Raw genomic sequence first — 21,657 nt, 5'->3', positions numbered from 1 at the left:
GCCCACTAAAAGTGACTGATTCACAGGCCACCTACTTAGTTGATACAATGCCTCCTTGGGTAACCAGGCTTCTCTTCCAGCCCTGCCCCACAGGACATTTCTGTTTCTTTTCAGAAATAAGGACAAAATCAGCAAGTGCTGTGGGCCTATGCTGGAAAATTAGGAACGGAACGTGTGGAGTTAGAGGATGGTAGCTATGCCAATCTGCCAATCTGTTTAACTCACTTTGTGTGTTCTGTGTGTGCCTTTCTCCTGGTGTGTCTCTCTGTCTCTGTCTCTCTTTTTTATACACACACGCACATACACACACACACATACACACACACTCCCACACACACACCTTAATGAACCCTGGGCTACTCACTGTTCTTGAGTCTGTTGACAACAGCTCTTGTGATCACTCTGCTTTTGTTCACAGTCAATATTTGAATGGAGGGGATGCTTGTTGAGAAGTAATGAAATATCTGTCTTAGACTGGCACCACGCTGCCCAGAGGTGAAAGCAGACTGCACCCCACTTCATATTTCATTCCACAGAAATGCCCTCCTGTAATGAAAACAGCCATGTGCATGTCACTGAGCCACGCAAAGGAGCAGGAACGTTTCTTGGGGAAATGTGGGAAGAACCGATCAATAAAAGCCATCAAGCCATGCCACGTTCTTTGGGCACTTTCTATATTCATTTATCTTGGACCTGGGAGTGATTATGTTAGGATCTTTTTCCAAGGACACTGAGAAAATCAAAACAACTTTGCGGCCCAGTTCTCTCAGGGAAGGTTTCACTTTCTTCAAATACATGTTTCCTGTTTATTTCAGTCTCCCAGGTGTCTGAGGAGCCATTCACCTAGTTTCTCACAGACAACAGGTGTCACAGATCTGCATCATCCCTTAACAGACTCTGACTTCTGGATAAAGGAAATACAACAGCAATCAAAACAGGAGGCTACTCTTGCCCTTCCGGGTGCTGAGGCCAACCTCCATAGAGAAATTCACTAGCCCCTTTGAGAATTAGAAGCCATCCCCATCACCTAGCACACAACAGATGAACACAGCTGCACACTAGCCCTGCGTCTCAAAACAGATGTATATTCATATCCCATCATAAGGACAATATAGGAGATCCCTGTACAGCTTGCTCCTTTTTTTTCCAATGGTAACATACTACAGTCTAGTATTAAATTCTGATATAGACACTGATAAAAATCCACTGATCTTACTCAGATCCCAATTTCCTTGACTTCATCTGTATAAGCTCTCTACATGCTATCAGGCATACAGATCCATCTGCACAAACCACAGGCAGGAAGTATTCCCTTTCCTCTTTCCTCATGAAACCTCACTCATTTTTGTAGTGGGTAGCCATTCCAGCTTTAATCTGGAAGTTCCAACCCCATTGAGGCTTCAGCAACTGTCACACCTATAAGGCGGGGCCAAGGGTGGACCCTGGAGACCCGAGATCAGAATGGGCTAGCGCTCTCTCAGTTCCGGGACCCTGGACAATGGAGGTTGACCAAGCAGAGCTCCAGAGAACACTGCTGGACTGCAATACACCTTCCCCAGACCCCACGATCTACCTATTCCTTTATTTGTAAGTTACCCACTAAATAAATCTTCCTTTTAACTATGTGGAGTGGCCTTAATAATTTCACCAATACACTTTATTTACCATATACTTACCTACCAAAACCACTGACTCTCCAATCCCCCAGCAGCCACACATCTTTTTTCTATTTCTATAATTCTGCCTTTTCAAACCTGTCTTACAAATGGAGTCATGCAGTATGAACCTACTGGGACTGGCATTTTCATCCATCTGTACTCTCTGTAGCTCCACCAGCTGGTGTACATTGGCTGCTTGTTCCCTGAGCTGTTGAGCACTGGTCACTGGTGTGGGGATTACTGTTTGGTGGTTCATGCATGCACCTCTTGAATGACATCTGGGCTGATTCCAGTTTTCAATTATAATCAATAAAAAGCCATGAAAAGTTGTGCATACTACATCTTCACTGTTCTGGGATAAACACTTGGGACTGAAATTTGTTAGGTCCTGTGGTAGTTTCTAAAGCTCTGTCACGCTGTTGCTCCTAATGGTCATGCTTATCCCCATTTCCCTACAATGATGCCAGAGTACCCCAGTCCCTGCCACCCCTCCTAGTCTTTGTTGTTATAACTGTTTTGTAACATTAGTCATTTTAAGTGATAGTCAGTGAGGTCACACTGTGGGTTTAATTTGCATTTTCCTAATGGCCAAGGATGCCGAACAGCTTTTGATATTTACTTGTCATCTGGACAGCTTCGTGTGGTCTATTTCCTAATGGGGTGCTTTTAGACACCTGTTGTTGTCTAATTGCACAAAACAAATTTCACAGCAAACCCATGCTGGCTTTTCCTCATCAGCAACTGTGCGCTGTCCCCAAGCCTTCCACAGTAAGAAAGAGCAAGCCATGGAGGACAGCTGTTGTCCCTTGCCTTTTCTTTCTTGCCTGTGTATTAGCATAAAGTCCTGCAGCAGGCCTCAAAAGAGTGAGTTTGAACCTCAACTCTGTCATGTGCCTATTACCCAACTCAGGCACTTTCTTCCTCTGACCTGTTTTCCCATCTGAGTAATAAAGGTAATGAACTTAAGACCTCTTGCAGCTGAGGTCTTGTTTCTTTTTTGTCCCTGCCTTGGGCTTTACACATACCCATATTTATACTGAGAGAAGGTCCTGGTTACATTTACATTCTTGTGCTTGGCACTGCCCAGTACTAACCCCTGCTGATTTGGTCAACAATATTGGCTCTTCAGTTAGACATCTCCACCCCCACCCTGCTGCAACCCAACATCTGTCCTAATGCTGCAGTGGGAACAGGCTCCATCCCCAGCTTCAAATTCCTCTCGGATCAGCCAGCAACACACAGCCAGCCTCCTAGTAATCAGAGTCTCCACCCATCCCACCCCATCCCCCCAATTGCTGAAGCCCAGGATGGGAGCACAAATATCACTTTCCTAGGCTAAGGAGATGGCATGGTAAGGTAAGTGCTTGCCCTGCAAATGTGACAACCTGATTTCAGATCCTTAGAATCCAATAAAGTTGGAAGCTGTAGCGCACAGCTGTAACCCCAGCAGTCCTATGAGGAGATTGCAGATGGAGACAAGAGACTCCGTGAAGGCTCTTGTGACTCTTCACTCCTGTGAAGGCCAGCTAGTGCGGCATAGAAGCTGAACGAGGAATCCTGTCTAAGGCCGAATGGAAGGTAAGGTTGACTTCTGACCTCCACATATATGCTGTGGCATATGTGGGTCTGAACACACACACACACACACACACACACACACACACACACACACACACACACCAGATATACTCATAAGATTAAAAAAAAAAGAATAGCCTCATCCCAACAGGAAACAGGAACTAGAGAGCACCCCTCCCCACAAAACTGGCAGGCATCTGAGGTGACAGGAGATTGCTACTGATGTAGAGGTTGGGGGGGGGGGAATGTGAAAGACAAAGGCTGAGTCTCAGTCCCATCCTCTGAGGCTACAGGATCAAGATTATTCCTTCAGCCACAAGTTAGGACAGTTACCCTGTGTGGGTTTGGTTTTCTAAAACTTGTAATTTTTAAAAAGTATGTCCAGATGCCCTCCATAAATCCTGGCCATTTGGGTAACTCGGGGTCACCTTCCAGTCTCCAGACACAAGGATTCTGCCTTTGGAGGTGCTGCCAAGCACATCAAGTGTAGGCTATACAGCCCTTTCTCCTATGCTTGTAATAACTGCCCTTGTCTCCCCTGAGAACCCGAAGTCTCCACATCCTGCCTTCCCCTCTAACCACCGTCTGCCTACAATGTACAAACCAAGGAGATACCTCTGCTTCATATAAGACAGCTCCCTGAGAGGTTGTCAGGAGGGTGACACAGACCGGTGCCATGTGCAGTCGGATGGGCAAGGATGACCCAGCTGTGTGACCAGCACCACCACACACTCAGGCTTCACCTGAAGGTCCATTCACTGGTGACGCGATCTGTTCTCTCCATCCAGGCTCATGACTGCTTTCCACCTGCATCCATGTATGATGAATATAGTGGCAAGTCCACCCTGACTACCTGTCCTCTGAGAACTCTAGGGACATTTTCCATTATCCAGCAGCTATGACTCATTTATTTCCCTGTCCCACTTTCCAGCCACCGAACTCCTTAGAGGCATGAACCACTCTATCTGCCAGCAGTAAACAGCACAGCCTGCACTGTAACCAACAGAGTCTTAGCACCTGCTTGCTGAGGTAACTAGTCCCAGTGTAGTAGCCTATGGGAGCATGGCCTATCCTTTCAAGGCACACATGGTGGTTTGAGTGCTAGCTCAATATGTAGAGAAATGTCAGAATGCTATGTGTGTTTCCAGGCTTACCATCTACTCACTTTCCAAGACATATAATCTTGACAGCTGAGGCTGGAGGATCAAGGATATGGACCATGGGGCACATAGGCCACGTCAGGCACCCATCAGACTGGACTAGTGCCTCAGTCACTCTTTGTCTAGAAGACAGTGCTGGAAGATAGACCCTGTAGCTCTGCCCTATAGCACCATGTCCCAACTCCAAACTAACTAGCAGGCTCCCTATAAGGTCAGGTCAGTGTATCCCAAATCTACACACACCCCAATTACACTTCCCAAGGGAAAATTTCCTTTGAAAATTAGATCAGTACTTTCTGAGAGAGGACAAAGGGTGATTCACTCCTGGGTGCCTCCAGGGCCAATGCACAGATGAGCAGGCAACGTTTTTTTTTAATTCAGGTGAAATGAAGTTTCTCTTCGCATCCAGGCCGTTTCCATCATAACCCGACACAATGAGGGGGCCTATTGCTTCATTTCCTGAATCTTCAGGTTCTTGAATGTTGGACTCCGCAGTCAAAGACACTAAACTTTTGAGGCGCTACTGTTGGCCAGGCATAGGATAAAGTGAGGGGACTTAACTGCAAACGCATCCCCTGCTCTCTTGATGCTCATCGTCTGGAGGGAAGAGGGACAAGAAGAGAGCCATGGATCATGGGAAAGCATGGGATGCTGTAGAGTAGGAAGCTCTAGCTGGCAGGTCCTGGATGTGAGGCGAGGGCATTTTCTGGAAGACGTGGCATCTAAGATGAGAGCCAAGGGATGAGTGGGGTTATGCAGAGGTGGGGAGCTAAAGGAGAGTTGTATCCAGAAGACAAGAGACAGACTGTGAGACCCTCTGGTGGTGAATGTCTGTCTGCCACTGGGCAGAAGGTGGCAAAGAAGAGAGCCAGGATCTGATCTGAGAGAGAAGTAGGACCACACTGGGGGAAACTTGACTGTCACCAAAAGGTCATTGGAAACCATGATCCACTTTAAAAATTTCCCTCTGGACACAAGGTAGAAAATGGATTGTGAGGAGCCAGTGTGGGATACTAGGGCAAAGGACAGCAAGGTTATGTTTGGAACAAGGATTAGCAAAAAGATTCTTTGGTATCTAAGGACAAGAAAGAAAGGTCTATGGCCCCAGAGTGGTGGCTACTGTGCTCAGTCCCCAGACACTGGCTGGGGGTGGGTGTCAGAGTCCAGGAAAGAGAAGCTGTGACTTTGTGGGGCCCAACTTTGGCAACAGTGGCTACTCACCAACTGGGAACCTGGAAGCAACAAAGAATTCCTAAAACAGAAAGGACACTGCATTCCAATGTTGAGTCCACCTAGCCATACTAACAAGGGAACACCCTCATAAGTGTTTAGATGTTAGACCATGTCAACTGACAGTACTCCACATACTGGGCATGCCCAGCATGGTAGCAGGGGCTACAGGACACAGAACCATGGCCCCACTCTCAGACTGCCCCTTGACCTTCAGGAAAGATTGAACATAACATTCAGAGGCAGGAGGACATAACCACTCCCAGAGGTCAAATGTGTATTCAATCTGAGATGCTCCCTCAGTTTTCTTACCATCAGTGTGCTTCACCAGGAAAACTACCTTCATTTATTTCCTCATGTTAGGGGGAGACATGTGAGCTCATTAAACCTATATGAGTGGAGAAAAGAGAATAGAAATAAAAGATTCATCTCTCCTACAGAACATTCAGTCCCACACTTGACACGTGGGTCAGATGCAGAAAATGGCAGTGGACTATTTGAACATGTCTCAGTATACAGAGGCTTAGTATTGTGTAGCCAATATATCCACATAGGTTACTAACTTTTCCTTTTACCTTCTGGATTATTGATCTTGGAGATCATAACTCTGACTCTTAGACATCTCACTAGAAGTAGAAAGATGACTTTAATATCCGGAAGAGTGAAATGGCCAGGCATTCCAGAAACCACTGAAATTGGATCCAGCTCGTCTGTTGCAGTTAAATAGAGTGGCATCAGGTGAGTTAGTACTTTTGAACATCAAGGTTTCCAGATGAGGAACAGGAGAATCATGAATATTTAAAGTCTGAGCCAGATGTAGTATCACATCTGGATTCCTAGCAGTTGGGCGACGGAGGCAGGAAAGTCATGAGTTTCAGGCAAGTGTGGACTACAATGAGAGACTGTCTTTAAAAACAAACAAACACCTATGACTTGATGTGTGGGTTTTCTTACGAAATTAAACAAGAAGCTGTCTGAAAAGCACACGGAATGGAGTAGGTACAGCGGCTGTGACTATTTAGACAACATGATTAATGTTTTGGGAGAACTGTGAGTCTCTGTTATGTTTCCAGTTTGCATGTGGCCCTCAGGCTGAGGGAGCATCTTGCAGTTGCAGAGTGGGGATATTCTTTCCAAGAGGACATTGCACATTGTCCCATCCACTCAGGATGCCATGGCAAAATACTACAGACTGGGTAACTTAAACCGTGGGCATTTGTTTTCCCACCGTTCTGAAGGCTGAAAGTCCAAGATCGTAGTGCCAGTTTAGGCAGTATTCTCTAAGGCCTCTTCTCTTGGCCTGTCCTCAGCCGTCAACCTGCTATGTGACCATGTGGCTTCATGTTTGTGTGGGCAAAAGATAATGCCTTTGCTTAGAAGGCAGGCCCCACCATTGTGATGCCATTTAACTTGAAGCATTTCTTTAGAAATTCCAGCTCCTTACATAGTTGTGCTATTGGGGCTCCAGTGTATGAAGTGAGAAAGGGCAGAAATGTTCTGTCCATAATGCCCGGTTTAGGCTGGATGATGGAAGTAGCTGAGCCAAGAGGCCTACCTGCCCAACCCCCAGCCATTGTTCCGAGATCATTCCAGAAAACAAGCCCCAGCTCCTTACTGCAGAGAGATGAGCAATATTGAAATCGCTCCCCCTAATCTTTATGCGATTGCCTTCTCCCTGATAGAAATATTGCCTCTTGCTGAGTATTTATTGTCTGCTTCTCTCCAAAGTATTGACTTTATGTAACAGTTTGATATACATCAAATCCTTTACAGATTTAATAAACTCCTCTGGTCAGCCTTCTGTTGTGAACACAATGAGATTTATGGTCATCTTGGTGTAAAATCCTTTTTCCTTGAAATTTTCTACTTCCAGATATCAAAAGATAAGAAGGGGAGCATCCATCATCTTGGAAATCGTCCCCCATGTCTGCTGCTGGGTATTAGTCAGAAATGACTGGTGGTTAAAGTACTAAAAAGTGACAAACGTTTCACTGCCAAGCAGCTGGGAGATGAGGAGGACCTTAAAATCCTTCCCTTCCCTTCAGAGAGGGGTTTTCTTTGCAATTAATCACAGGAGCCCGTGGAACACAGCGCAGCCTAATTTGAGTTAGATGCATAACCTCGGCAAGACTGACTAAGAGCTTAGAGAGCCGAGTCCATCCAGGATCCACTTAGCAAATACAATTTTGACCAGGTAAGCCATAAACCACTGTGAGGGAAATAGGGGGTGCAGAGAGGTAGAAAGTCACCTGTATGTAAGCTAGTTTTCCTCTAGGGGCTTCTAGCTCCTCCTATGTTGCTCTGGGTATACACAGTAGATCCACTTTGTCTGTGGTTTCACTTGGCATTGTTTCCATTAGCTGTTGTCAATCATAGCCTCCAAATGAAAAGTTCCACAGATAATTCATAAACAGCATGTGCTTCTGAGCAGTCTGAGGAAATCTCATGCCTCTGTGTTTTGTGAATCACCCTTCTGTTCAGAGTGTCCACATTGTATGGATTACCCACCTATGAGTAACTTAGTAGCCATTATGCTGTCAGATGGACTGTCATGACCTCACAGTACTTGTGTTCAAGTCACTCTTACAGAGTAGCCGAATGTACGTAATTAACCTCACTTCATCATATAGATATTGCTGCATCTCATGTCACTCCAAGGTAAGAAAGGGTGTGTGCAGTACCATAGGATATTTTGTGTGAGAGATAGAAAACATTCATATAACTTTTATTATAATATACTGCATACTTTATATTGTGTTATTTGTTAATTTTCTAACGCATCTAATTTATAACTTAACCTTTATGATAGATACATATTCATAGGAAAACCCACCACACAACGGACTTAAAGTTTGGGGCATCCTCTGGGAATCTTAGGAATTCTTACCTGTCAATAAGGACTTGTTTGTGTCCCTCTTAGACTAAACATTATTCAAGAAGAATCGTCCCTTTCCCAGCAGTCACCAGGGCAGCTAAGGTGTTTGTCCACGGAAAACAGCCAGAATAAATCCTGCTGGGGTTGAAAAGATTCAGCCAGGAACAGAAAGGCCTTCTAGGTAGCTAATGAAATATATTAGGATTTAGAATTCTCCCTGATCTCAGAAGGACGTTTCTGAACAGAAATGTACTCTGAACAAGTAGGCTGAGGGGAGGGGGAGGGTACGGGGAGGGGGGGTAGAGGTGAGCAGGAAGCAGGCTCTCAAATGTTCTAGGTGTTTCTTTGAAGATCTTATGGAAAGTGGGGAAGAAATAGGAAAGAGATTTATGGAGTCTCGGAGCCTCCTGTTAAAATTAAGTGTGGCGAGGAGACTGGGTTTCCACATTTAATTGTCTTTCTCACAGTAGTGACATGTCAGTCTTTCCTAAGAGCCTATTAATTCTGTAATTTAGTGCAGTGAGAGCACAAGGATCAGCAGAGCCAGTGTGGGTTTTTTTTCCCTCTCCTCATTGACTAGCTGTCATCTGGCATGAATGTTAGGGTAGCTTTCTCCTTGAACACTCTAAATATCCCCAAATTAAAAAGTTTTTACAGTCAGTTTAATGAAAAAAAAAAAAAAGCTTGCTTGCACATCAGTCAGCAGAAATGGGGTTCATGACACCATATGTTAGGATTTTAATTATAACTAAAAATAACCAGGTTTATTGTGTGGGCCCCTTGGAAGCCAAGTGGTGGAGAGTGAGAGACGAGTTAAGTACTGGGTGGAGCAAGCGGCTTTTAAATAAAAAAAAATGATTTATGAATGTGGCCCCCAAACCTGCTGAGCAGTGCAAGGGCATATATTTGATAAATGGCTGGTTTGCCTTGAGCTGGCTCGCTCCCCTATCAAAGGCATCAGTGCAGATCTGTCTTGTCCTTTGTTTAATTAGGACCTCTAGCTGGACAGACATCTTTAGAAAAGGTACTCAGCATCCCAGGACAATGCTGAGGCACTACACCCATGCCAACAGACAGGACTACCATGCCCTAAGCACACTCCAAGAGCTGCTGAGACTCTGAACTTGCACATTTAAACATGTTTTCCTTACAAATGTTTCTTTTCTATGTGTGTATCACGTCACTTCCACATTGTTCTGGTTACAGCACGCATCTGCTGAGGCAGGGATGATGCAGATTTGCAAAGATGTACATGCATCCCTGCCTCTACCCGGTCTGGATGGGTATTAGGGACTCCCTTGTATATATCAGGCTTTATTATATACAGCATGGGGGAGGGGTTAGTTAGTTAGGTAGAGGTCTCTGGAGGGAAGCAGCCTCAGGTTGCTATCAGCATGGAGAAGGAAGCTACAGGGGTTAGTTTGGCAACACACTGGAATTCAGACCAGAGGGAGGTTTTGCCATCCCTCTGAGTCTCATCCAGAGAAGGTTATGTTACTCCCATGAGGCTGAGACATTGGGGTCCTTGCCATGCCCATGCCCATGTCAATAACACATATTCACTCAGAACTTCATCCGCTCTTCACTCATTTACACGTGGTTTCCTATGCTCCCCCACAGGATCCCACTGTTTCAACAGACCATCCTTTTGACATCAGTACAGAATATTTCCTTCACGGGAAAGATGTCCTTACAATCTTGTCTCTGTCCATACCTATTCTGTTCTATGACCTGCTGGTTCATGTGTGTGCCAATGGATTTTCATTGTTCTGTAGATTGATAATTATTTTTGAATTCCATACATGGTACTATTGTGAAGTATCAAAGTACTGCATCAGACAAATTGTAAAAACAACCGAAGGGGGAAAGATCAACAGAAACAACTCCCGAGTGGTACCTGGGGCATGGCAAAGAGCTGGGATCTGGAAGAAACAGACACACAATGGCTACTTCAGTACTGGTCTTGTTCCATTGGTTACAAAGGGGGGGGGGTCTATTCACAGGTACATACCCTGATCATCATACATCATTATGCTGTATGACCAATATTGCATAAGTACTTATGTATATGGTATAGGCCCCCTTTTCTGCAGTTTGGCCTTCGGCAGTTTATTATCTGTGATTAACCACAGTCTGTAAAAATTAGACAGGGAGTTCCAGAAATAAACAACATGGACCTTTTAAACTGTATGCCATGCTGGTAGCCTTAAGATATCTCAACATCCCGCTCCATCCCACCAACATGTGAATCATCACTTTGTCCAGGGTATCCACCTGGTGTACTCGATCCACTCATTAGTAACTTAGTAGCTAACACAGCTATCCAATCCCCTACAGAATTACAGCAGTGCTTTTACACAGGGCTCAGCTGCAGGCACTCCCTGGGGCTCCTGGCACACAGCCCCCACACTCAAAGATGGGGGACTGTTGAACTGCTTACTTTGTTTGAAGGATGAATAGAAGTTGGTCAACTAAAGCAACCAAAATCCTAGTGTGTGCTCAAAACCATTTCTTTGTAGCACTGAGGAAAACACCCACACACTCAAAACTAAGGAGGGGAAATCTTGGTAGTTCCTAAAGCAAGGCTTCTGAAAGGATCACTGCAGACGCAGTGTCCTAACAGCAGTAATAGACGCTAGGACCACGCTGCAGGTCTGTGGTGTCTGAGGACTGGGAACCACTTCCTACCCGCTCAAGGTAGTACCAGGATCTTCTGGACCTGGTGTCCCTGAGTGCTAAGGGGATCAGGGCCTGGGGATGTGACAGAGGCTGCCAGGGGCTCCTCACCAGCTCCACTCAGGCTCCAGCAAGTAAAGTCTCAGTGGGGAGACACCAAGCAGCTGAGGAGGGCAGTCAGCATGAAAACGTGAGGAGAACAGAGATCATGTGCCTTTGAGGGACCGTGAATCAGTTAGGACACTCTGAGGAGGACTGCAGAAGAGGCATGGGAGAGACCTGAAGAGGTCAGGAAGGGAATGGGCAGCCTAGGCAGAAGAAATGCCGTGGTGGAGCAGAAAGGAAGCAGCTTAGAGAAATGCCAGTCAGAAAGGAAAAAGAAAGGTCATGGGGATTGAAAACTCAGCAGGGAGACTAGCCCCAATGCTGGAAGCAGCCACAGAACACATCTGGAATTCAGAGGTCAAGTGGAGTGCAGCAAAAAAGAGACAAGAGGGGTGAAGGCTGTAAAAACGAAGCTGAAAGACATGCAAAGCTGTCTTGAAAGCTCCACTTAGGGTCCAGCCCTTCTGGAAGGATCAACAGGGGTAACTGATGGCGGTGCCTTGACAGCACGAGAGAGTCAGGAGTGCCAGAACTGAAATAAGATGAAGTCCATCGACCCAAAACTTCTACCAAGAGCTGAGTGGGATAAACGAAAACTCCATGTCTAGATCCACAGTGATGAGACTCCGGAACCTGAAGGGACAAGGGAGCTGTTATGAGGGAGGAAAGGAGCGGCCCTCCTCCACAGACCCTGCAGCAAAGGCCGAGCTTGTGAGACGCGCAGTCTGGGTCCATCCGTACTCCATCCTACTGGGTGTGTTGTCTGGAGTACATCAGGTTGTCTCAGTTTTCTCCCTGCAAAAGAAGGAGACTGTGAGTACCTCCCACAAAGATTAAATGATTCAATCTACCTGAAGCCTTTGGGACAATTTCTCCCACCATTAAGAGAGAAAGAGAAATGTTAGTTTTTCCCTCCCCACTGTTATATGCATGTGTATGTACATGTGCACGTGTGTTCAGTGTGCCTGCGGAAGCTAGAGAACAACCTCTGGGTTCCTTCCTCAGGAAGAAAGGGTCTTTCATTAGTCCAAGGGCTCACAGTTAAATTAGTGCATCAGTGTGCCCTGGGATACTCCTGCCTCCAGATTCCCAGAACTGGGATTATAAGAAAGCATGTTTGTGTAGGTTCTGGGGATTGAACTCAGGTTTTCATGCTAGCCTAGCAAGCACTGTATCCGATGACCTATCTCCCCAGGTCAGGAAATGCTGTTTTTTCACCTTGTTTAGTTTTCCCATTTTTGTCAAATTTTTCCTGGGCAACATTAGAAGTAAAAAATGGAGTTTAGTTCAACTCCTGTCTGGGGGATGGGGAAATTTTGTCTGGGAGGAGAGAACAGAATTGTATTTGTGGCTTATCTGTTATGAGTTGGACTTTTATACAACATCATCTAATCTTCGCAATAACATGAGATGTATCTTTGGACCGTCATCACTCAGAGGAACAAATCTGAACAATGAGAAGCTAATGGGTTTCCTCAAAGTCCTTCAGTGAGAAAACGACTGGGCTCTCTGACCTCAGACCCATGCTCCTGATAGACTGGTGTGAAAGCAGAGGCTAGGATAGACAACAGCCCTGGACTTGAGTCTGGTCTCTGAGTTTCTGCTTTCAGAAGCATTTCCCCTGGTCTCAGAAAAAATGGAGTGCTCCCTTTCAGCGGGAAGGAAATAAACCATCGTGATTTCTTCTAACAGCTTCAATAACCAACATGACATTGTGAAGGACGTGCCAATATTTGTAATCTCTCCTGACAAGTTGTTAAGTATTTATAGAAACATTTTCTCCTGGCCCTGCTTAAGGAAAGTACTGTATCTAATTTCCTCTGGAGACATGTGCTGGGAAAAATCAGAAGGATGATCTGTCATCATAAATAGCAATAAATAGTCGCCCTGAAAGACTTGCTTGTTGAGCAAGGTTGCTTGAATATTAACATCTCCCTTTAATCTTGTCTCTAGGGGAATGAGTTCACGACTTGGGCATGTGCTGAGCTCCCAGTTTGAGGGGAGCTCAAGGCTGGGAGCTGGTGACTTCTGAAGCCTGGATCAGTCTGGGGAAACCAAGGCAGGCGTAAAGAGATAAGTCCTCAAATTATAGGGATCAAGGAGAAGTGTGACTGTGAAATACAGTCCCACTGGAAGTGAATGCTATATGATTTCATCTTGAGTGTTTCCTCTTTAAATTCTTTTCCTTTCTGGGCCTCACTCACTCATTCTTCCTCATCTCTGAAACAGGGTAAGAGGTTAGGATGGAGGCTCTATTTGCTCTCACTTTCTATCAGAAAGTTCTAGAAAGAACTGATAGCAAATGAGTAATTCATTCTGACCCGGTGGGTCACAGTCAGGCCAGATCCTTCTTGATGGTTACTGGATCTCTGTGTCTCAGCACAGAACCAAGCAGCTGAACCCACCTTCTACCTCCTCTGCAAACACCTTCGAGCAAATGGCTTTTTTAAGGGCAGTACTGAATCAGGCCAGACTTTTAACTTTGTGTGAGCCAAGTGATGCCTTAAAAACAGACCAGCCTGAGCCTTCCCAGTGAGGAGAGACTCAGCATCTGGGGACTTAGCAGAAGTTACTGGAAACAAAAAGATTCTAGTAAATGGGCTTAGTTTGTAAATTTCTACACAAGTGAATTGGTGAGCCAAGATTCATCCTCATGTAGGTGGCCCTAAGGGGAACCAACCTTGGCTCCATTGATGGAGCAAACCGATGACATTAGCAATTCTCAGATGTTGAATGAGCAATTTGGGGTGTAATGAGCTCCTCATTACTTGTGCTATACAAACAAGTGTTCTCTGGTTGCCTCTTGATGATGCTGAAGGCGAAATCTCAAGCTCAGGTGTGTGTGTGTGTGTGTGTGTGTGTGTGTGTGTGTGTGTGTGTGTGTGTGTGTGTTTGTATATTTGTGTAACGGTGGGTGGGGTGGGGTTGGGGGAGTTGTTGAAGTAATTTTCTATAAAAACCTTTTATATTGCTGACTTCTTTTTATTTCTTGGCTTTCCAACAATTTTTGGATTGTTCTAGCTCATTTTTTTTAAAGAATATGTATACCCTAAGATACCAACAAGAAGAGAGTGATCCTGCTCCCCAACAGGAACCAGGAGCATCATTTGGGGACACTGCCTAGATACTCTCTTTCTTTCTCACAAGCTCCACCTTTCTGTGCTGATCAACATAGATCAAACAACAAGGCAGAGGAACCCAGGGGGAAAAAAAAGAGGCTCAAGAATCAGAGACCTGAGCTAATTTATGATTTATTCTAGATTGTATGTGGGGAGATTTCAGTCCATGGTCAGTTTGCCCCATGGTTTTTGAGACCGTGGTAAGAGACAATGAGTGCATCATGGCTGGATCCTGTGGAAAGCAAGTCACTTAGGTCTTGGTATCCAGGAAGCTAAAGAGAGAAGGGCTGAGGTCCTATTATCCTCTGGCTGGGCACACTCCCAGTGACCCAGCTTCTTTCCTCTCAGCCCAACTCTTAAAGACACCATCACATCTCCATAGCAGCATGGGCTTGGATTTCATCCATGGGTCTTTGCACATGAATCATTGGGGACTCTTATCCAAACCTCATCAAGCAGCCAAAGGACAGGGTGTGAAGGGGGCAAAAAGAGCCGTATAGGGTCCTGCCCATCTGAAGACTTGGAGGTCCTTCACCAGCCTGGCTTCATCTCTGCCTGGCGTTCATGCATCTTTTCCAAATGAAATAAAAAAGACAGGACACCAGACATTTACAAAATGGTGAGTTGTCAGCCCACTTTAGTAAGATCACATGACCATAAGGCCCAAGTTTAAGCCCCTAACTAGCTCTTTCTCTAAAAGACCAGATAGTAAATACTTTAGGCTTTTGTCAGCCGTGTGCTTTTGTTTCAGCCCACAATTAGCCACTGAGCATATACAAGTGAATATGTGTGATTGCACTTCAGTGTAATCTCATTCATAAAAACGGTCTTCAAAGGCTGGGAAAATGGCTCCGGTAAAGTCCTTGCTGTACAAGCATGGGGATCCGAGTTTGGATCCTCAGCAGCCATGTAAAAGCCAGGTGTGGCCGCACATGTCTGTAACTCCGGGGCAGGGGAGGTGAGCAGGCAGATTTCAATAGCTTATTGGCCAAGTTGTCAAGCTGTAGGTTCAGGGAATGACCCTGGCTCAAATGTGAAATGGAGAATAGTAGAAGAAGACACCCAGTGTCATCCTCTGGGCTCCACACATCCACACAAGCGTGCACACATCACACACACACACACACACACACACACACACACACACACACACACACACACACAGAGGGGGGTGAGGGGAACAACAGGCTGCAATCAGGGTCTGGCCCATAAGCTGTAGGTAACAAAGCTGCCACTGTCAATTGTTAGCAAACATTCAATTCCTTGGTGGCTGCTTGCCTCCAAGCACAAACTCTAACGCTCCCTCTAAAAATCTTTATATTCATAATGTGTACACTGACCAGCAAGAGTTTTCCATACACTCAAATTACAATCACCAAACTAATTGATTCTCCAAGTGAGAAATAATTCTAATAAGAACTACCCTGTGAGTCCAGCTAGAATTACTGTACATTAGTGCTAGAAGAAATAATAGCCCTGTTTCATTTTGTAAATGTTCTAATTTAATATCACCTAAAAGGTACATAAAGCAGTCTTCAATTTCCTCTTCCTATGAATCTGAAGTTGGCTCTTCCCTATTCATCTATTCTGCAAAAATGATATTGAATTCTTGCTATAAATTAGGCTTTGTGCTAGGTGCTCAGTATACAATGGAGTGCTTGAAAATGAAGCCCAGAGAATGGCACAGGCATTAATGCTTCTAGTGTTACAGACATCCACATGGAGAATCCATACAGTCCCAGGATGGTGGTGGTAGTAAGAGGTGTGGTTACTTCCTTCAGAATGTGTTGGGGAAAACTTCATGAAAAAAGACTCCATAAAGTGAGGACAATGTGGCAGAGTTCACTGAATATCAGGAAGGGACAGGTATTCCAGGATAGAAAGTGTGGGGCATGAGACTACACTGTATGCCTGGGAACACCAAAAAGCTTAACCTTGCTAAGAAAACCAAGAACAAAAAGTAGAAGAAACAAAGGTAGGAAGGACCCAAATCACAAAGACTGTGCACAGAACTCAGGCTTTCTCCTCCGGGACAGGGGCCCTGGAGGATAGTTTGATTTCACTTAGATTTACATCTAGATAGGTCTATTAAGCTGGGATTCTTTGAGAGCATAAAAAAAAACCAAGAATAAACAGTAGGAAGATATGTTCAAAAGGGCAAGAAGGCACTGGGAAGGCCTGAGCCAGGGCCATGCCCAGGCTCATGACCTCATGACCAAAAGCAGCCATGTGATTGGTTCTGAGTCTACCTCTTCTTTTCACACCCTTTGTCTTTTATATAGATTCCTGAGGAAAACAGAGCATTGTCCACAAGTGACATGTCCCTGAGATGTTCCTTTTAATTCTCGAGACTCTTGCTAAATCAAGGCAACAATGAAAGTAGATCGAGACCAGAGCATTCAGATAAGGACTATGGAGATCCCACTGATTCCCCCTCATGCGTGCCAGCACTGGGCACATCAGTGTCATCTGCAAGAGAACCTGTTAAGTCATGTATGTGCTAAGTCATCTATTCCTTCAGATGCTGAGCTGACAATGCCATTGTTTGTGTATTGTCACTTATAAAAGCCCTCTTCCAGGGACAGAAAGTAAGAGAGAAGTACTAAGAACAAGCCCTTATCATTAAGGCTGGCCCTTGTTACCAACCTTCTGTTATGTTAACTAAGGAGCATTATGGGACAGAGTATTTCTTGGTCTAGCTGCTACCACTGGATCTTCCAGGGCTGTGGAAGTAGGCACTGGCCACCAGGCTACTTCCATGGTTTTCTGTCTACCCCACTTAACCATCTGTGGTGGTTTGAATGGAAATGGCCCCCATTAGCTCATATATTTGATGTTGGTTCCCTATCTGCTTAGTCCCGCCATCACTAGACTTTCAACCTTATTAGTAAATTTATCTCCCTCTCAGTAAGTTTTGGTAAACTCATCTTGCTAGCCATCTCAGTGTCTTTGGAATCTCTTCAGTCTTTCGAAACTCCATCTTTTACCTTCAGAGCTTCTCTTACTGAATAGGCAAAGTTTAGAGTCCACCATGGAGCTTTCTTGACTAACAGAGTACAAGAGACATAACATCCTGGTGCCCCAAGCCAAAGCCTTGAGAGACTGAGTTTCTGTTCCCTAGGAGGGAGGAGGAGAGACCCATAGAATAGAATAACCCAGCCATGCCAGCATAGCTCTCTCAACTTCCAGAAATAACAAAGATGGTTGTTTTAGTCCATTGACTTTATGGCTACAGTAACCAAGGCTATAGGAATGGAACAAGAAGAAAGAGTTAACAGTCACTTACAGACAGGTTTATTCATGATATCTTAGTTACGGTTTCTATTGTTGTAAAGAGACACCACAACCACACCCAACTCTCATAAAGGAAAAACATTTAATCGGGGTGGCTTACATTTTCAGATGTTTAGTCCGTCATCATCATGGTGAGACCTGGTAGCATGTGGGCAGACATGGTGCTGCTGAGAGTCCTACATCTTGGTAGGCAGGCAACAGGAAGTGGTCTCAATCACTGGGCATGGCTTGAGCATATATGAGACTCCAAAGGCTGCCTCCACAGTGACACACTTTCTCCAACAAGATTATACCTACTTCAACATTGCCATACCTCCTAATAGTGCTGCTTCCTTTGGGGAACATTTTCTTTCAACACCACACTTGGGGTAGATGGAGATTCCATTAACCAGAATATGAAGTACAGGGAGAGGAAACGAGACCAGGATAGGGGATTCCAAGTTTAGTCTTGACTTAGCTGACTGTGTTGGGTAAGGAAGACATTCATCAGGCAGAGGCAGGGAAGGGGAATTTTAGCTAGATACATAGTTTTGAGAGGCATTGTATAGAGATATGAGAGGAATGGGAAAAACATTGGCCAAGGATGAGCTGGTGGTCGTGGGGAACGCCAACATCTGTGCATCAGATGAAAGACACCTGACTCTCAGACCAATGGACCCCCTTCTATGTGACAATGTCCAGTACATACATAATAGACTCTTGAGAAGTACTTCTCCCTAATGGATCCATCAAACTACGGCCAATTATTAGGCATTCTCAAACCTCAACTTTCTAAGAAAATTGAGGAAGTCCCAAGCAGCTTATAAGCAGGAAAAGAGTAAAAAAAAAACAAAAAAGAACCTTCTCTTAGATTTAACTTGTGAGATTACTGCTACTCAAAAACAAAGCTTAGATACTATACAGAAGAGAGTCAATACGGAAGGACAGAGACGACTGTCCTTACTAAGTCTACCCTTCACTGGTATCTCTGAATTTGAATGGCTAGTGGTTCCTTACACGGATGTAAATCTTGCCCTAAATGACAGCTGTGGTTCTTATGCCTAAGCCATTTGCAGCCACAATATGTTTCATGCCAAATACCTCCTTCCACTGTGGGAAGCTACAGGCTGGACAGAAGGTGTCAAATGATGAGCTCCTGACAGACAACATGAGCTATAAGCGGTAGGTCTCTCAAGGATCTCCTTAACATACCACATTTCATGCATATTGTCACAGCTCTCTGTGGCAGGCATGAGCTGCGGCCTATAAATTTCACTGGAGAATGCTTCTCCCACCTTCCTCTGAACAAGTGTCTTCTCCTTTGTTTGCTTTGCTATAAGGAGCCACAGTCATGATGGCTACTACATGCTGCATGCTGTGAACCCCCAAGCAAATGAAACATGAAGACAATCTTGAGGACTCTCAGTTTACATATTGTGCTTGCTAGTCATTGTTACTGAGCTCAAATTTGGCAAAAATACTTTCCCACTTCTATATAGCCACCTGTACAGAATGCTGGCCATGGCCGTTCACTGGATCCCTTCCTCCTAACGTACACCAAAGCTCCAGTGTATGTAAATGACATTAACATTAACACTTAAAAGTGGTTTTTACGTGTTTTTGAGACATGTTCTCACTGTGGAATCCTGGCTAACTTTTAATTGTGATTCTCGCATGTCCACTTCCCAAGTGCTGGGATTGTACGCTTGTGCCACTATGCTTGGACCGGGGATGGGTGGGGGAGTTAACTTTTAAATGGACAAACTTCAAAAGACCAAATTATAAAGACAAATAGATGATTTTTGTTTCTCTATTTCCTGGCCTCAGCACTCTAATCCAGGGCTACACAACTTGTGCTAGAGGCCTAGTTTATATTCTCAAGTGGTGGCTCTCTGTGGAGATTTGAACTAATGGAATATTCACTTTATACAGCAAAATGCTTCTATGTGGCTCACACGAGCTCTGTCTCTCAGAGCTCCTACTTCTTATGTAAAGATGCAATACTTTCAAGTGTGCATAGTGCTTGCGATTAATATAACAGGAATTTCTTTACAAGTGAAAGTGTATTTGAGCAGTGAAGATGACTATATATTAAATCTTTGCAATGAAATAAAGTGATTTTCAAAATCTACAATAGGCCAGGAAGACAATATGAAGAGATACCCATGTTTCAGAAATGGTGAGAATGTGTTGATGAATATAATAGGATTTGATCCAAAAAGAAATAAAATTAGCAGAAAATTTTTAAAGGAAAAGATACTGAAGTGGTACCAAAGAGCTCCAGACTCAGAGGCATTAGAAGAACAGAGAGGAATCTGGCAATCTAGGAACAGGTAGGCTGACCAGACATGGTGGCACATATCTGTAATCCCAGCATGCAGAAGACAAGAGCAGAGGATCTTGAGAAGCTATCTTGAGCTACAGAGAGAATTCCAGACCAGCCTGGGCTATAGAGTGGATTCCAGGACAGCCAGGCTTACACAATGAAACCCTGACTTAAAAAACTAACAAGAGTAAAATGAAGAAAGGAAAGAAAAAAGACAAGGTGAGTTGTGGAGAAGTGAAGGGGCCAGTCACTGGCCAGTCCCTTCCTGTGACTTCAGACAAGAACCTCAGCCCACTGAGGTTCCTCAACTGTCCACACTACAAGGAAGAATGGACCTATACATTCAGAAAGATGAGAGCCCGAACAGACCTCCCTGTGAAGTCTTTCCTACCCCTGCTTCAGCTCAACCAAGGCCAGCAAGGGAAACACTGGGGCAGACGTGAGGACACCTGAGAGTCTTTCCAAGCAATTAAAAACAGCACTGTGAAAAGCAGAGTGAGAGCCGATGTTCTAATATACTAAAAGTTCAAAGGCACACAAAACAGACATCATTATATTTCCTTACAATTAATTAGATCTTCTGAAGAGTAAAGTTTAAATCATTAAAAAAGAAACATCCAATCAGCAGTCGAGCTCAAGACAGGCGACCATGACCCCATGAGCCGTGGCATACTGTAGACACTACTGAAAAGTAAACAAAATTACTCCAGCCCCAAAGGCCTCAAGATAGCATATTAAAATATTTTCTCTCTGAACTGAGAATAAGAGCATAACGTGTGAAAGTGAGGGTGATCCAGCACACACACACACACACACACACACACACACACACACACACACACACACTCACACACACACACGATTAGCAAATCAAAGCTTTCTTTTGGTTTTGAAAAACTTCAACCAAATATACAAATCTCCAGTGATGGCAGTGAGGATGTAAGAGAAATTCACAAAATAAAGAATGCCAAAATACAAAGTCTAATCAATTACAGATATGAAAATGACTGTTTGAAGTATAAGTGGAGAGCCACACATCTAATGATACATGGGGAGCACAAATTGGACTTGATAGGTGAGAAAAGAAAAAAAAAAACACACCAAGTTGGATGGGTAGGGAAGACTGGTGAATCTGGGAAGGGATGGGGAGGGGGTGAATGAGATCAAAATGCATTGTATAGAACTTTGCTGTGGGATGTTCTGTATGGCAAATGTGTTGCTCTGATTGGTCAATAAATAAAATACTGATTGGCCAGTGGCTAGGCAGGAAGTATAGGTGGGACTAACAGAGAAGAGAAAAGAAAGAACAGGAAGGCAGAAGGGGTCACTGCCAGCCGCCGCCAGGACAAGCAGCATGTGAAGATGCCGGTAAGGCACGAGCCACGTGGCAGGGTATAGATTTATGGAAATGGATTAATTTAAGCTATAAAAACAGTAAGAAGCCTGCCACGGCCATACAGTTTGTAAGCCATATAAGTCTCTGTGTTTATTTGGTTGGGTCTGAGTGGCTGTGGGACTGGCAGGTGACAAAGATTTGTCCTGACTGTGGGCAAGGCAGAAAAACTCTAGCTACAGAACTTTTTTTTGTTTTTGTTCTTTTTAGTTTTTTGAGACTGGATTTCTCTGCATAAGTTTGGAGCCTTTCCTGGAACTCACT

At 44.5% G+C, this 21,657-nt stretch overlaps 2 long non-coding RNA genes across 2 annotated transcripts in view; both read right to left on the bottom strand.

The window, feature by feature from the left end:
- Positions 1–364: 364 nt before the first annotated feature.
- Positions 365–8,758, bottom strand: LOC143266903 (uncharacterized). The gene is made up of 2 exons (XR_013041725.1): positions 7,876–8,758; positions 365–546 (listed from the first exon to the last, which is right to left on the bottom strand). It is a non-coding gene; the product is annotated as an uncharacterized LOC143266903 (long non-coding RNA).
- An 810-nt stretch (positions 8,759–9,568) lies between these two features.
- The window catches only part of LOC143266902 (uncharacterized), a 73,141-nt gene continuing 61,052 nt past the window's right edge, over positions 9,569–21,657 (bottom strand). Inside the window, exon 3 of the long non-coding RNA XR_013041724.1 lies at positions 9,569–12,077. This is a non-coding gene — a long non-coding RNA (uncharacterized LOC143266902). The remainder of the gene's footprint in view (positions 12,078–21,657) is intronic.

Source organism: Peromyscus maniculatus, chromosome 8 (assembly GCF_049852395.1).
Source record: "Peromyscus maniculatus bairdii isolate BWxNUB_F1_BW_parent chromosome 8, HU_Pman_BW_mat_3.1, whole genome shotgun sequence".
NCBI lineage: Eukaryota > Metazoa > Chordata > Mammalia > Rodentia > Cricetidae > Peromyscus > Peromyscus maniculatus.
This window is presented reverse-complemented; position numbering and strand designations above follow the sequence as displayed.